Consider the following 15,345-nt stretch of genomic DNA (forward strand, 5'->3'; position numbering starts at 1 on the left):
AAGTTGTTTTTCTCAATCGATCTCAATTATTCTTCGTGATTCTTGACGTTCATCCGTGAACCTAAAATCCAACGAGCTTTTATTGTGTCGGCCATTCAGTGTCGACACTGGTTGCTATTTATCGACGACGAAAAGGAAAAATCTTTACATCTTTTGAAATTTCATTCTCTCCTTTTTTCTTTTCAAATCCGACCTCAAATCTCACTAAAAAACTTCAGATAAGACTAGATCTGAAAATAGTTTTCTTAGGAAAACACTCATTCGTTCATCGATTTTTCTCCTCCAAGGGGTTGTTTCGAACAAAAATCATTCTTAGATTAATCACGCAGCAACATGCGAGCAAGAAAATAAACGGAAGTACATTGAAAAAAAAATCATATTTTATTACTTTTGATAGTTCAGGACTCAACAAATAATGCCTTATAATTAAGTATTTTTTGTATTTTTTAATAATTGAGAGACTCAATAAAATGATACCCTGTAATCATGGCACCACTTGTATAATTTATCCTACTTATATTTACTTTATTTTGACGTGTCAAATCTGCCTTACATAAAAATTCTCGAAAATCACTCTATCACCCCCCAACAAACCCTAATGAGATATCTCTATCTTTTTAGGTATGCATGTACGATGAACGTCATGCAATCTTAATCTTATAATTATTACAAAATATTATTTATTATTTTTTAGAGGTTTTAGGTTTGAATACTAGATTGAAAGAATATATGAGTTTTTATTATCAAATGATTGAGATCTTTTAGAATATATATTATCTTATAATCATATTAAATTAATAAAAAAAAAATCATTTGTTATCTCTTCCTTTGAAATGAAAAGCTCGCTTCCAAAGGAAACCAACACAACCGAACCAGGTTCCTTCTTTCCGAGCCATTCCATGAGTTGAACATCATCGTCACTGTTGCATGGTTCTTGCACAAGTGGTCCAACTGGAACTACCTGTTTCCCTATTAACTCGGACATATGATCGATATAACGAGGTTCGATCATTCTTGACGATTTAATCAATACCATGTTTGAAGATCTTCTGAGGCATTCCAAGAACCTTTATTTGTTTCGAATACCGTTTTCGACGGCATTCCTCACCAACATAACAATCATGACTGCAGAAAGAGTCTGCATATAAATCCCAATGACAGGAAGGAGAAGGGGGACTTCTTACATCATTGGTACATACTCCTAGCAACTTTTCTCCACAGCCATACCACCAATATAACCTGTCGGCAACTGTAATTTTTGTCCGAATCAGAAGAAATAAACCACCCACAATTAATATAATCAATTTATTTTCATCAATAATATTAAAATCATAAATCAAATTTCTTAGAAACACTCACACATGTTTTGGTCGTACCTTTTAGAAACAATGTTAAACCAACTTGTCTCCTACCAAAATCTCAAAACCTCCGCGATTAGTTATTTTTATACTTTTAAAAATAAATTACAAATTTTTAATATTCTTTTAAAAAACATTAATTTTTTAAGAAAATAATTTTAAAAATATTAAACATATTATACTAAAATTTTAATTATAGTTTAGTATCGGCATCATTCTCCTAACAACAATTAAAGATATGATATTATCTTCAATTTTAATAATTTTTCTATTCTCTTAATCATATAATCATGTCAGACCGTATATAATTCATATTTCAGTCATCGTATAAGTAGGTAAACATACTTTCACATCGAGAGTGTTTAAAATGTATCATTTTTCTCAAACATTTTAATTTAATATCTAAAGATTTTTTTTTGTCAATTAGGTGCTTGAACTAGACTTCATGGTTCAATTCGGTATTTGAAATATTTTTTGGTTCAGTTACTACATGAACTTTTTGTTTACAAATTGATACTTGAACATGATTTGTCGGTTTAATTTGGTTGAACCAATAAGTTAAGTTCAGTTACTTTATTGAACCAAAAAATATAAATATCAAATTGAACCTTAAAGTGAAGTTCATTATTTAATTAGATAAAAAAACTTCAAATACCAATTTGAATCTTGAAGCCAAGTTTAAGGACCAAAATTTATATTTACCTTTTTATGAATTACGTTGAAGATAATGGTTAGAAAGAAAAGGATACATAAATATAACAGGCGAGATCACATGAAGCGGTGGTTTTGCACCCCATCCACTGGTTTTGATGATGCTCGTTCTTTAAATGCCCGGAAATAACATATCATTTAACGTTAAATATTTTTTCAACCATCAAAATTATTTCACGGTGATCTAACTATTTCTACGGCGATAAGTAATCGTTTTTTTTCTAAATTGCATTTTATTTCGTTTTTGTCACCTAATTAACTTTTTTTTAAATCATATTTAATGTTGTGTTTTAGTTTCACTTTGATTATCTATTGTTAAAAATTAATAATGATACTGACGTGATATTACTTTATAATGACACATCAAAATCACCATTAATTTTTTAACGACATGTGACTAAAATGAAACCAAATTTAAAGTTAGAATACTAAACATATAGTTTACCCATTATATTTAGATCTGTCACCGGAGATATGATCATAATTATAAAGTGGTTGCCTTCACATATCCAACTCACCATTGGCGCATATGGGACCTGCACACATTTGCTTTTATTTTCTCCCAGCTGTTCATCTTGCAAAACAACGGAATCAATCACTGTCATCATTAAAATATAAAATCATGTCACCTCAAATTTTCAAATTATATTTTTCTAAGGTGATTTAATCATATAATTAGCAATTAGTGCTTTAGTAAAGTGTTTTTCATCTGATCTTAATCTTATGAGAGACGAGAAGAGAAGTGATCCTAATAGATTCAGAATTCATAACTTCATAGAATATGAGAAAATAAAGATAAACACCTTAATTAATCGACTAAATGTAGTTACTTCTCAATTTCCTTCAAATTTAAGTGGTTTTCAATTTGGTTTACTTCTCAATTTCGAATGTGTCCAATTAAGTTTGGATATATGAGTTTGTCCCTATAAAAATTGTTTAAACATATTTTAAATTTTATAATGAAATTTAAATAGTTTTTATACCATGTTTAAACCATTTTTTTAAAAAAAAATCGTTTTAAACATATTCAATTTCATGCTCTCATGTATGTTGTATTAACAATGATGTTAATGGAACTAAACTCAATCAATAAATTTAAATAAAAATTAATTTTGAGAGTTATAAATACAATTATAACTATAGACAACAATATTTGATAATTATAATTCCAATCAAACATTACAATGCACGATCGAACTAAAATTCGTAATACGTTTAGGATTAGATCAAAAAAATATATAATTTAAAATTCCATTCAATATAACTAATAATATAAGTTTATTTGGAGTATTGATATTATTCGGTTGATACATCTTAAGATTTTTACATTGTAAGTTTATTTGTACATCCTAAGATGTTTAATAAACATTTAAAGTATGCTAGTCATATGTTGATTTAAATCACTTGTGACCTAGACTCATCCAAATACTTTAGGTGAATAGACTGGTCGGGTGTACGTTCCGTCTCACTTGAGGTACTTGGCTATTAAGGGGTCATTGGATGTATGTTCTTATTACGAGAGTGATCTAGGCCTCATTCAAAGTACCAATATTAGTAAGCTATAGAGGTGCGAGTCTCGTGATTTATATGTGACTTCAGACTACATCATGATGTCTATTTATGTATTATGGATGAGTGCTTGATCTACGTGACCCGAATCTCATCCTTGATGTTGTATAGTGATTTTGGGCATGCATAGCTTGGATAACATTGATTTTCTACTTATACTTGTACTTACGCTTATGTTATAAATACATACAATATAATAAATTTATTTATATGACATTGAGTTTATGAACTCAATATTCGAAATGTATTTTTGTTTGTAAGTATTTAATTGAGGATTGAAGATCATCATCGTCGGTCATCGACTAAAAATACCTCTACTAAATAGGATGACATTTGAGTCGGAATACGCCTTCTTGTTATGTAATATAAATAGATGTCATGACAATAACACTGCGTTAAGATAATCAAAATAAAATACATTGTTCTTGTAACACCCCAATTTAGGGGCTAAATTTAAGAAAATATAAATTGGTGGATTTAATTTGGTATTTTGAAAGAAACAGGGGATTAAATTGTAAAGTTCTAAAGTTGGCAAACCGTTTTCAGAAGTGCAGAAAGTTCAGTGGCTAAACCCATGATTTAACCATTTTTTTAATATGTTGAATTATAAATCTGATTCTCGTGCGCAGGCAGCATAAATTTTCCAGATTTCCCTTCTCCAGCAACCCAACTTCCAACTCCGATCTACTCGCCGTCCGACCTCCAAACGACGAGCCGAAACAACCATCGTGTTCGTTGTGAACCGAGGAACAAAACCCCTCAAACCTTTCGTCGTGAATCATCGCCGTTCGTCGTGAATTTCAGTCGGAAGTATCGTCGGTAATAACTCGGTTTTAGTTGGTTTTTCATCGATTCACGACGATCGGGTCATCCGTTTACGACACCTCCCGCACCATCGTGTTCCTTGTGCCGTTCCGAGTCCACCGGTGTTCTCCTTTTCTCCGGCGGCGGCGGCGCGTTGGGAGGTGAACCGGTCAAACTTCCCGATTTGTTGAAATCGAGCTCTCCGCCGTTCAAAATTGTGAACCGAGCTTTGTAAGTATCTCGAAATCGCTCAAAATAATTTTTAGAAATTTTTCCGGGATTTAATCACTGTTCACGCGCCCCCACGCGCCGCCACTGCGCGTGGGGAAGGGAAAAGTGACCGGTTTGACCGGTTTTGGAACTGTTTTGACCGGTTTGACCGGTCACAACCCGACCCAACCCGTTTACCCGACCCGACCCGTTTACCCGACCCGTTGACCCGACTCGACTCGTTGACCCGACCCGTTGACCCGTTGACCGTTGACCCGTTGACCGTTGACTACTGTTGACCAAAACTTTGACTGGCTTGACCGGGCATTAAACGACCTTTGACTTTGACCGAGTATACCTATCCTGACATTTTTCGACGTTCCAAATCCGATTCCGCTGTCCGTTTTTCGAAATTCGAACCCGAAGGCCTCGAAATTGTCAGTCAAACCCGTTGACTTTGATTTTGACCGAAAATTCCAAATTTCCGAAAAGTCATATTTTATGCTTTCGACGTCCTGAATCCAAATCCGAAGTCTGTTTCACCAAATTCGAACCCGGTAAGCCGTCTTTCACTGATTTATCACCCGATTCGATCCGTTTATCGTAATTAAGCTCTGTTTCTGATATAATTTATGTTGATATGTATCTGAGGAATTATTGGAAGTTGAATTGAAGATCAAAGGCGTTCGAATGGAATTTTTATGGTCGATCAGTATTGCACGGAAATCGAGGTAATACTTTACTACCTCTTTATGCTTTATGGAACATGTTGATATTGGTAAATGCATGAATAAGATAATGTTGGTCACTTTTGTGGAGTTGAATAATTTATTCACTCGATATGAATGTGGTAGAAATTCTGTAACGGAATACGGATCGAATGACTAAGATAAGAGATTGATAATTGTTAGAATTAAATTACAAGTTTGTGATTGGTGATAAAGAAATCAGCTCTGGATTTGTAACTTATATTTTATATCATCAAGGGTTAAATGTTAAAGATACTTGGATGAAAAATTATGAGAATACTCCGATATGGTAAAATTACGAAATTACCCTTATGTTGGAAAATGATAAGAATTGCCCTGGAAGTTGGTTAATAACTCTGAAAAGACATATTGAAATTATCCGGTTAAGAATTACGAAAATGCCCTTGAGAGATAAATAGTCTGATTTGACCCTGAATGAGAAAGTACTTTGAGGATTTGTACTTAACTCGATTAAGTACGAATTTAATTGTTAAGATCCTGTCTTTGTACAGAAAAATTTATAATATTCCGTTTGTAAAATCTGAGAAGACACTTGACTCGAAAATATTCGAATAAGGAGTAAATACTTGAAGAGTAATTTATCGGAGGTATTCTGTTGACAGAACTGTTCGAAAGGACTGAAGTAAATGATAAGATTGAATTAAATAATAAGACCGGATGGAAGGAAATGATTGAAATATTCTAGAATTATAAAATGACCAAATTACCCCTGGAATGGAAATGACTCAAGAATGTCACCAAGCTCAGGAATGAATGGATATACTCAAGCTGTGAAATGAATAGAAAAAAAATGTTAAGCACCAAAATGACCAAAATGCCCTTATGACCTAGAATAAGTAAATGTCTTGGATTAATTAAGAAATCCAAATAAACATGGATGATGTTGCTACCAGTAAAAGTTGTGGAACGCAACTTAAGTGATTAACCAACGTTAGTACTATATCATTACCTGAATGATATAAGTATCACTTGAATGTTTGTTCATCTTCTCAAATTTGGATCGATGATAATTCTGGAAGTACTTGGCGCAGCTCAACTCTAGAGCGCATACAGTACTAATAAGTGGGTAGTCGTTAGTCAAATCAACCACGAATACCAGAATGACTTTATTATATTAATAAGTTGAAATGAAATGAAGTACAACGTGTATTTGAAATTCAGAAACGTCTGAATTATTCTGGAAAACTTTAAAGTAATCGGGATAGACTTGCTTACCAAACGAACTAAGTAACATCAGTGACTAAGGATTAAATAGGTGATTTGATGAGTTTGGAAACACTGTTGAACTTACATGATGAATTTTCATTATGGGTTATGAGCCATGGATCAAGTACGTCAGTATTTCCTGATATTGTTGAAACGTGGAAATGAAATAAAGACCGTTGGAAGATTTATTCAGTGATGATTATGGGGATGATCTATGGATCTGCACTATGGTATTAAAGAGTGAATACACTGGAAGGATAATGAATTGACTTGTTGACATGCATCAGTTTGAGAGTTGTGTAACTCGAGTTGTTTGATAATATGATCGATAGTCGTAGATTGTAAATGACTTGAATCTTCGATTCTATATTTCATCTAAAATCACTTCGGTCATGTTTGAAAAAAAAAACAAGTAACGCAGATGGAAAGATTCTGAATATCCCATTTGGTTCAATTGGGCTGAAATCCTATGAATTTAAAGTATATTCATGAATACCCCTGATTGTTTGGGTAATGGAATCACTCGCAGTAAATCTGAATTTAGAATTATTATGTATAAAGGTTCCTGAACGTTTTCCTAAAGCACACGAAAATATAGTGGGATTCTAATGTATCAACATTAAATGTCTGGCTAGATCGGTTAGTAATCGATTCTCCTCAATAGAACCTTGTTCCAGGAATTCGATCAAATTTCATAAGTTTCATGTTATCCAAAATGATAACTACTGGAAATACTGGGATTCTCTAGTGTGTTCCCTACTTATTACTGAACTGTTTTATTGGTTTTAATATGTGGTACACCGAATTCATTGGTTATTGTTTTATTGATGCACCAATTTAATGTGACAATTTATGGAATATGGCTGCTATCTAATTTTTGTTTTGAACTGGTATATGATTACCATGTTTTTGGATTTATGGAATTTGTGTCACGGTGCAATTGAATTTTGGAATTGAATTACGATGGAATAGCTCTGATCAAGCTAACTGGGCCTAATGTGACTCTTGAGGGCCCCAAGATGTTTCATTAGGTCGGCTTTCCTTTGCTGTGTGCTTAGGGTAAGCTATATAGACTTATTGACTTGGGCTTAAGGATACAAGCTTCAGAGCCTATCCTTAAGTCGGCTTTCTTTTTGCTATGTGCATAAAGTAAGCTATATGGAAAATAATTTTGGGAACTACTGATGGTGTACCAGAAAAGGGTTTAAACTATGATTTTCAAAAGTTAAACTCTTTTACAAAATTGTGAGATTTACTGGACTAAGATTGTACCTATTATGATTTTATTATACTGTTGGAACACACTAGACATCCTATTCGATCTCCTGAAAATATCATACTTGAAAGGTTTCTTATGAACTGAGATTCATGGCTTCTACTCTATGAACTTCTAAGGGAACCCCAAATTATTCTGCAAGCTGGTATACATATGATTCAATAAGGAAATTATATGGCTTTCCATTTATCTACATGTCATGTAGCATCATCTGGTAGTTCTGTATTACTGAGCTTTCCAAAGCTCACTCTATTACTCACATTTTCAGGTTAAAACAATTATACCAGTGCATCTATCGACTTCAGTAAGGGAGTTCTTCCGGCGTGGTTGCAGAGTATGGTACTTGTGATTAGGGGGCATGTAATTGTATTTTGATTTATATACGAGTTTGGAAATCTGTTTTATTTTTAAATAGTGATAAATGATTTTATAAGTTTACATGTTCTGATAAAAAGTTTTAAAATTTCCGCTATTTTTACGGTGGGTCGCTCCGGTGACCCTAATGTGACTTCCCGAATCGGATCGGTCTAACCGCATCGGTTTGGGGTGTTACATTTAATGGTATCAGAGCTATGGTTTGAGTCAAAATTTTTCAAGATAGACCGGCCGGTCAAATGTCAAAATATGTCTGATCAGTACATGCCCCTAGACTGCAATCGTACCTCTCTGAGCCGGAACTCCAGGGCTGAGTCCCTATCTGTATTGAGTAAACCAAAGTTTCTATCTGCTAAGGCTATACTGTACAAAAGGAATACCAGTAACATCTGTCTTAACGCAGTAAAGTACCTTAGCCATGTGAGAGTTATTCATCTGAGAATTTCTGACTCGACTCCGGAAATGAAATTGAGATATGTTGCTGCTCTACGAGCCTGTTCACGTATCCAATGCTGAATTGATTTCACAAGGATAAAGTTGTTTTGATTATTTACTTGGACTGAGGGAGAATTCTGAAGAGATTGATTACCCGAGAAAATTTTCATTCAGATTCTTTTATTGAAATGAGGAAAAGTTCTGATAAGAATGTATACTCAACTGGTTAAGGATTAGTGAAGGATCTGTGTTTCTAGATATGAAAAAAAAAACTGATGAAAGTTTTATTTTTGCAATAATGTGACATGAATGAATTTCGAGGACGAAATTTTTTTAAGGAGGGGAGAATTGTAACACCCCAATTTAGGGGCTAAATTTAAGAAAATATAAATTGGTGGATTTAATTTGGTATTTTGAAAGAAACAGGGGATTAAATTGTAAAGTTCTAAAGTTGGCAAACCGTTTTCAGAAGTGCAGAAAGTTCAGTGGCTAAACCCATGATTTAACCATTTTTTTAATATGTTGAATTATAAATCTGATTCTCGTGCGCAGGCAGCATAAATTTTCCAGATTTCCCTTCTCCAGCAACCCAACTTCCAACTCCGATCTACTCGCCGTCCGACCTCCAAACGACGAGCCGAAACAACCATCGTGTTCGTTGTGAACCGAGGAACAAAACCCCTCAAACCTTTCGTCGTGAATCATCGCCGTTCGTCGTGAATTTCAGTCGGAAGTATCGTCGGTAATAACTCGGTTTTAGTTGGTTTTTCATCGATTCACGACGATCGGGTCATCCGTTTACGACACCTCCCGCACCATCGTGTTCCTTGTGCCGTTCCGAGTCCACCGGTGTTCTCCTTTTTCTCCGGCGGCGGCGGCGCGTTGGGAGGTGAACCGGTCAAACTTCCCGATTTGTTGAAATCGAGCTCTCCGCCGTTCAAAATTGTGAACCGAGCTTTGTAAGTATCTCGAAATCGCTCAAAATAATTTTTAGAAATTTTTCCGGGATTTAATCACTGTTCACGCGCCCCCACGCGCCGCCACTGCGCGTGGGGAAGGGAAAAGTGACCGGTTTGACCGGTTTTGGAACTGTTTTGACCGGTTTGACCGGTCACAACCCGACCCAACCCGTTTACCCGACCCGACCCGTTTACCCGACCCGTTGACCCGACTCGACTCGTTGACCCGACCCGTTGACCCGTTGACCGTTGACCGTTGACCGTTGACTACTGTTGACCAAAACTTTGACTGGCTTTGACCGGGCATTAAACGACCTTTGACTTTGACCGAGTATACCTATCCTGACATTTTTCGACGTTCCAAATCCGATTCCGCTGTCCGTTTTTCGAAATTCGAACCCGAAGGCCTCGAAATTGTCAGTCAAACCCGTTGACTTTGATTTTGACCGAAAATTCCAAATTTCCGAAAAGTCATATTTTATGCTTTCGACGTCCTGAATCCAAATCCGAAGTCTGTTTCACCAAATTCGAACCCGGTAAGCCGTCTTTCACTGATTTATCACCCGATTCGATCCGTTTATCGTAATTAAGCTCTGTTTCTGATATAATTTATGTTGATATGTATCTGAGGAATTATTGGAAGTTGAATTGAAGATCAAAGGCGTTCGAATGGAATTTTTATGGTCGATCAGTATTGCACGGAAATCGAGGTAATACTTTACTACCTCTTTATGCTTTATGGAACATGTTGATATTGGTAAATGCATGAATAAGATAATGTTGGTCACTTTTGTGGAGTTGAATAATTTATTCACTCGATATGAATGTGGTAGAAATTCTGTAACGGAATACGGATCGAATGACTAAGATAAGAGATTGATAATTGTTAGAATTAAATTACAAGTTTGTGATTGGTGATAAAGAAATCAGCTCTGGATTTGTAACTTATATTTTATATCATCAAGGGTTAAATGTTAAAGATACTTGGATGAAAAATTATGAGAATACTCCGATATGGTAAAATTACGAAATTACCCTTATGTTGGAAAATGATAAGAATTGCCCTGGAAGTTGGTTAATAACTCTGAAAAGACATATTGAAATTATCCGGTTAAGAAATTACGAAAATGCCCTTGAGAGATAAAATAGTCTGATTTGACCCTGAATGAGAAAGTACTTTGAGGATTTGTACTTAACTCGATTAAGTACGAATTTAATTGTTAAGATCCTGTCTTTGTACAGAAAAATTTATAATATTCCGTTTGTAAAATCTGAGAAGACACTTGACTCGAAAATATTCGAATAAGGAGTAAATACTTGAAGAGTAATTTATCGGAGGTATTCTGTTGACAGAACTGTTCGAAAGGACTGAAGTAAATGATAAGATTGAATTAAATAATAAGACCGGATGGAAGGAAATGATTGAAATATTCTAGAATTATAAAATGACCAAATTACCCCTGGAATGGAAATGACTCAAGAATGTCACCAAGCTCAGGAATGAATGGATATACTCAAGCTGTGAAATGAATAGAAAAAAAATGTTAAGCACCAAAATGACCAAAATGCCCTTATGACCTAGAATAAGTAAATGTCTTGGATTAATTAAGAAATCCAAATAAACATGGATGATGTTGCTACCAGTAAAAGTTGTGGAACGCAACTTAAGTGATTAACCAACGTTAGTACTATATCATTACCTGAATGATATAAGTATCACTTGAATGTTTGTTCATCTTCTCAAATTTGGATCGATGATAATTCTGGAAGTACTTGGCGCAGCTCAACTCTAGAGCGCATACAGTACTAATAAGTGGGTAGTCGTTAGTCAAATCAACCACGAATACCAGAATGACTTTATTATATTAATAAGTTGAAATGAAATGAAGTACAACGTGTATTTGAAATTCAGAAACGTCTGAATTATTCTGGAAAACTTTAAAGTAATCGGGATAGACTTGCTTACCAAACGAACTAAGTAACATCAGTGACTAAGGATTAAATAGGTGATTTGATGAGTTTGGAAACACTGTTGAACTTACATGATGAATTTTCATTATGGGTTATGAGCCATGGATCAAGTACGTCAGTATTTCCTGATATTGTTGAAACGTGGAAATGAAATAAAGACCGTTGGAAGATTTATTCAGTGATGATTATGGGGATGATCTATGGATCTGCACTATGGTATTAAAGAGTGAATACACTGGAAGGATAATGAATTGACTTGTTGACATGCATCAGTTTGAGAGTTGTGTAACTCGAGTTGTTTGATAATATGATCGATAGTCGTAGATTGTAAATGACTTGAATCTTCGATTCTATATTTCATCTAAAATCACTTCGGTCATGTTTGAAAAAAAAAAACAAGTAACGCAGATGGAAAAGATTCTGAATATCCCATTTGGTTCAATTGGGCTGAAATCCTATGAATTTAAAGTATATTCATGAATACCCCTGATTGTTTGGGTAATGGAATCACTCGCAGTAAATCTGAATTTAGAATTATTATGTATAAAGGTTCCTGAACGTTTTCCTAAAGCACACGAAAATATAGTGGGATTCTAATGTATCAACATTAAATGTCTGGCTAGATCGGTTAGTAATCGATTCTCCTCAATAGAACCTTGTTCCAGGAATTCGATCAAATTTCATAAGTTTCATGTTATCCAAAATGATAACTACTGGAAATACTGGGATTCTCTAGTGTGTTCCCTACTTATTATTGAACTGTTTTATTGGTTTTAATATGTGGTACACCGAATTCATTGGTTATTGTTTTATTGATGCACCAATTTAATGTGACAATTTATGGAATATGGCTGCTATCTAATTTTGTTTTGAACTGGTATATGATTACCATGTTTTTGGATTTATGGAATTTGTGTCACGGTGCAATTGAATTTTGGAATTGAATTACGATGGAATAGCTCTGATCAAGCTAACTGGGCCTAATGTGACTCTTGAGGGCCCCAAGATGTTTCATTAGGTCGGCTTCCTTTGCTGTGTGCTTAGGGTAAGCTATATAGATTATTGACTTGGGCTTAAGGATACAAGCTTCAGAGCCTATCCTTAAGTCGGCTTTCTTTTTGCTATGTGCATAAAGTAAGCTATATGGAAAATAATTTGGGAACTACTGATGGTGTACCAGAAAAGGGTTTAAACTATGATTTTCAAAAGTTAAACTCTTTTACAAAATTGTGAGATTTACTGGACTAAGATTTGTACCTATTATGATTTTATTATACTGTTGGAACACACTAGACATCCTATTCGATCTCCTGAAAATATCATACTTTGAAAGGTTTCTTATGAACTGAGATTCATGGCTTCTACTCTATGAACTTCTAAGGGAACCCCAAATTATTCTGCAAGCTGGTATACATATGATTCAAATAAGGAAATTATATGGCTTTCCATTTATCTACATGTCATGTAGCATCATCTGGTAGTTCTGTATTACTGAGCTTTCCAAAGCTCACTCTATTACTCACATTTTCAGGTTAAAACAATTATACCAGTGCATCTATCGACTTCAGTAAGGGAGTTCTTCCGGCGTGGTTGCAGAGTATGGTACTTGTGATTAGGGGGCATGTAATTGTATTTTGATTTATATACGAGTTTGGAAATCTGTTTTATTTTTAAATAGTGATAAATGATTTTATAAGTTTACATGTTCTGATAAAAAGTTTTAAAATTTCCGCTATTTTTACGGTGGGTCGCTCCGGTGACCCTAATGTGACTTCCCGAATCGGATCGGTCTAACCGCATCGGTTTGGGGTGTTACAGTTCTTATTACCCACACAACACGACCGCTTTCAAATGTAAATCAGTGAGACACATGTATATTAAAAGTGTTTTTCATCTGATCTTAATCTTATGAGAGACGAGAAGAGAAGTGATCCTAATAGATTCAGAATTCATAACTTCATAGAATATGAGAAAATAAAGATAAACACCTTAATTAATCGACTAAATGTAGTTACTTCTCAATTTCCTTCAAATTTAAGTGGTTTTTCAATTTGGTTTACTTCTCAATTTCGAATGTGTCCAATTAAGTTTGGATATATGAGTTTGTCCCTATAAAAATTGTTTAAACATATTTTAAATTTTATAATGAAATTTAAATAGTTTTTATACCATGTTTAAACCATTTTAAAAAAAAATTGTTTTAAACATATTCAATTTCATGCTCTCATGTATGTTGTATTAACAATGATGTTAATGGAACTAAACTCAATCAATAAATTTAAATAAAAATTAATTTTGAAGAGTTATAAATACAATTATAACTATAGTCACAACAATATATTTGATAATTATAATTCCAATCAAACATTACAATGCACGATCGAACTAAAATTCGTAATACGTTTAGGATTAGATCAAAAAAAATTATAATTTAAAATTCCATTCAATATAATAACTAATAATATAAGTTTATTTGGAGTATTGATATTATTCGGTTGGTATATCTTAAGATTTTTACATTGTAAGTTTATTTGTACATCCTAAGATGTTTAATGAAACATTTAAAGTATGCTAGTCATATGTTGATCTAAATCACTTGTGACCTAGACTCATCCAGATACTTTAGGTGAATAGACTGGTCGGTGTACGTTCCGTCTCACTTGAGGTACTTGGCTATTAAGGGGTCATTGGATGTATGTTCTTATTACAAGAGTGATCTAGGCCTCATTCAAAGTACCAATATTAGTAAGCTATAGAGGTGCGAGTCTCGTGATTTATATGTGACTTCAGACTACATCATGATGTCTATTTCTGTATTATGGATGAGTGCTTGATCTACATGACCCGAATCTCATCCTTGATGTTGTATAGTGATTTTGGGCATGCATAGCTTGGATAACATTGATTTTCTACTTATACTTGTACTTACGCTTATGTTATAAATACATACAATATAATAAATTTATTTATATGACATTGAGTTTATGAACTCAATATTCGAAATGTATTTTTGTTTGTAAGTATTTAATTGAGGATTGAAGATCATCATCGTCGGTCATCGACTAAAAATACCTCTACTAAATAGGATGACATTTGAGTCGGAATACGCCTTCTTGTTATGTAATATAAATAGATGTCATGACAATAACACTGTGTTAAGATAATCAAAATAAAATACATTGTTCTTATTACCCACACAACACGACCGCTTTCAAATGTAAATCAGTGAGACACATGTATATTAAAAGTTCTTATATTATATTTAAAATAGGATAAACTACATATTTAGTTACTCAAATATTTTTTTCTTTCACAGTTGTCATTAACATTACATTTTAATCGTACATCATTAAAAAATTAGTAATAATAATAGTTTCGACCAATGAGGAGTGACATTTTTAATGTTGACGTGTTGCCGTCGAATGTTATATTTAAGATATAAGAATAAAATCAAAGAAACTTTTAAAAGTGTAGTAAGAAAGATTTCAACCTTAAATATAACTATTAAGCTAAGCTTAATAACGTGTTACCATCTTATTGGTTGAAAATAATTAATTTAAAAATATCATATCAGGATTATAAATAATTAAAAATATATCACATCATTATCATGGTTAACCAAAATGTAACATTTGTGATGATTTTGGAAAAAAAATAGTTGGTGACCAAAACAGAATCAATGTGATAGTTGAGTGATTAAA

This window comes from Hibiscus syriacus, unplaced genomic scaffold, assembly GCF_006381635.1.
Source record: "Hibiscus syriacus cultivar Baekdansim isolate YM2019G1 unplaced genomic scaffold, ASM638163v2 tig00110294_pilon, whole genome shotgun sequence".
Lineage (NCBI taxonomy): Eukaryota > Viridiplantae > Streptophyta > Magnoliopsida > Malvales > Malvaceae > Hibiscus > Hibiscus syriacus.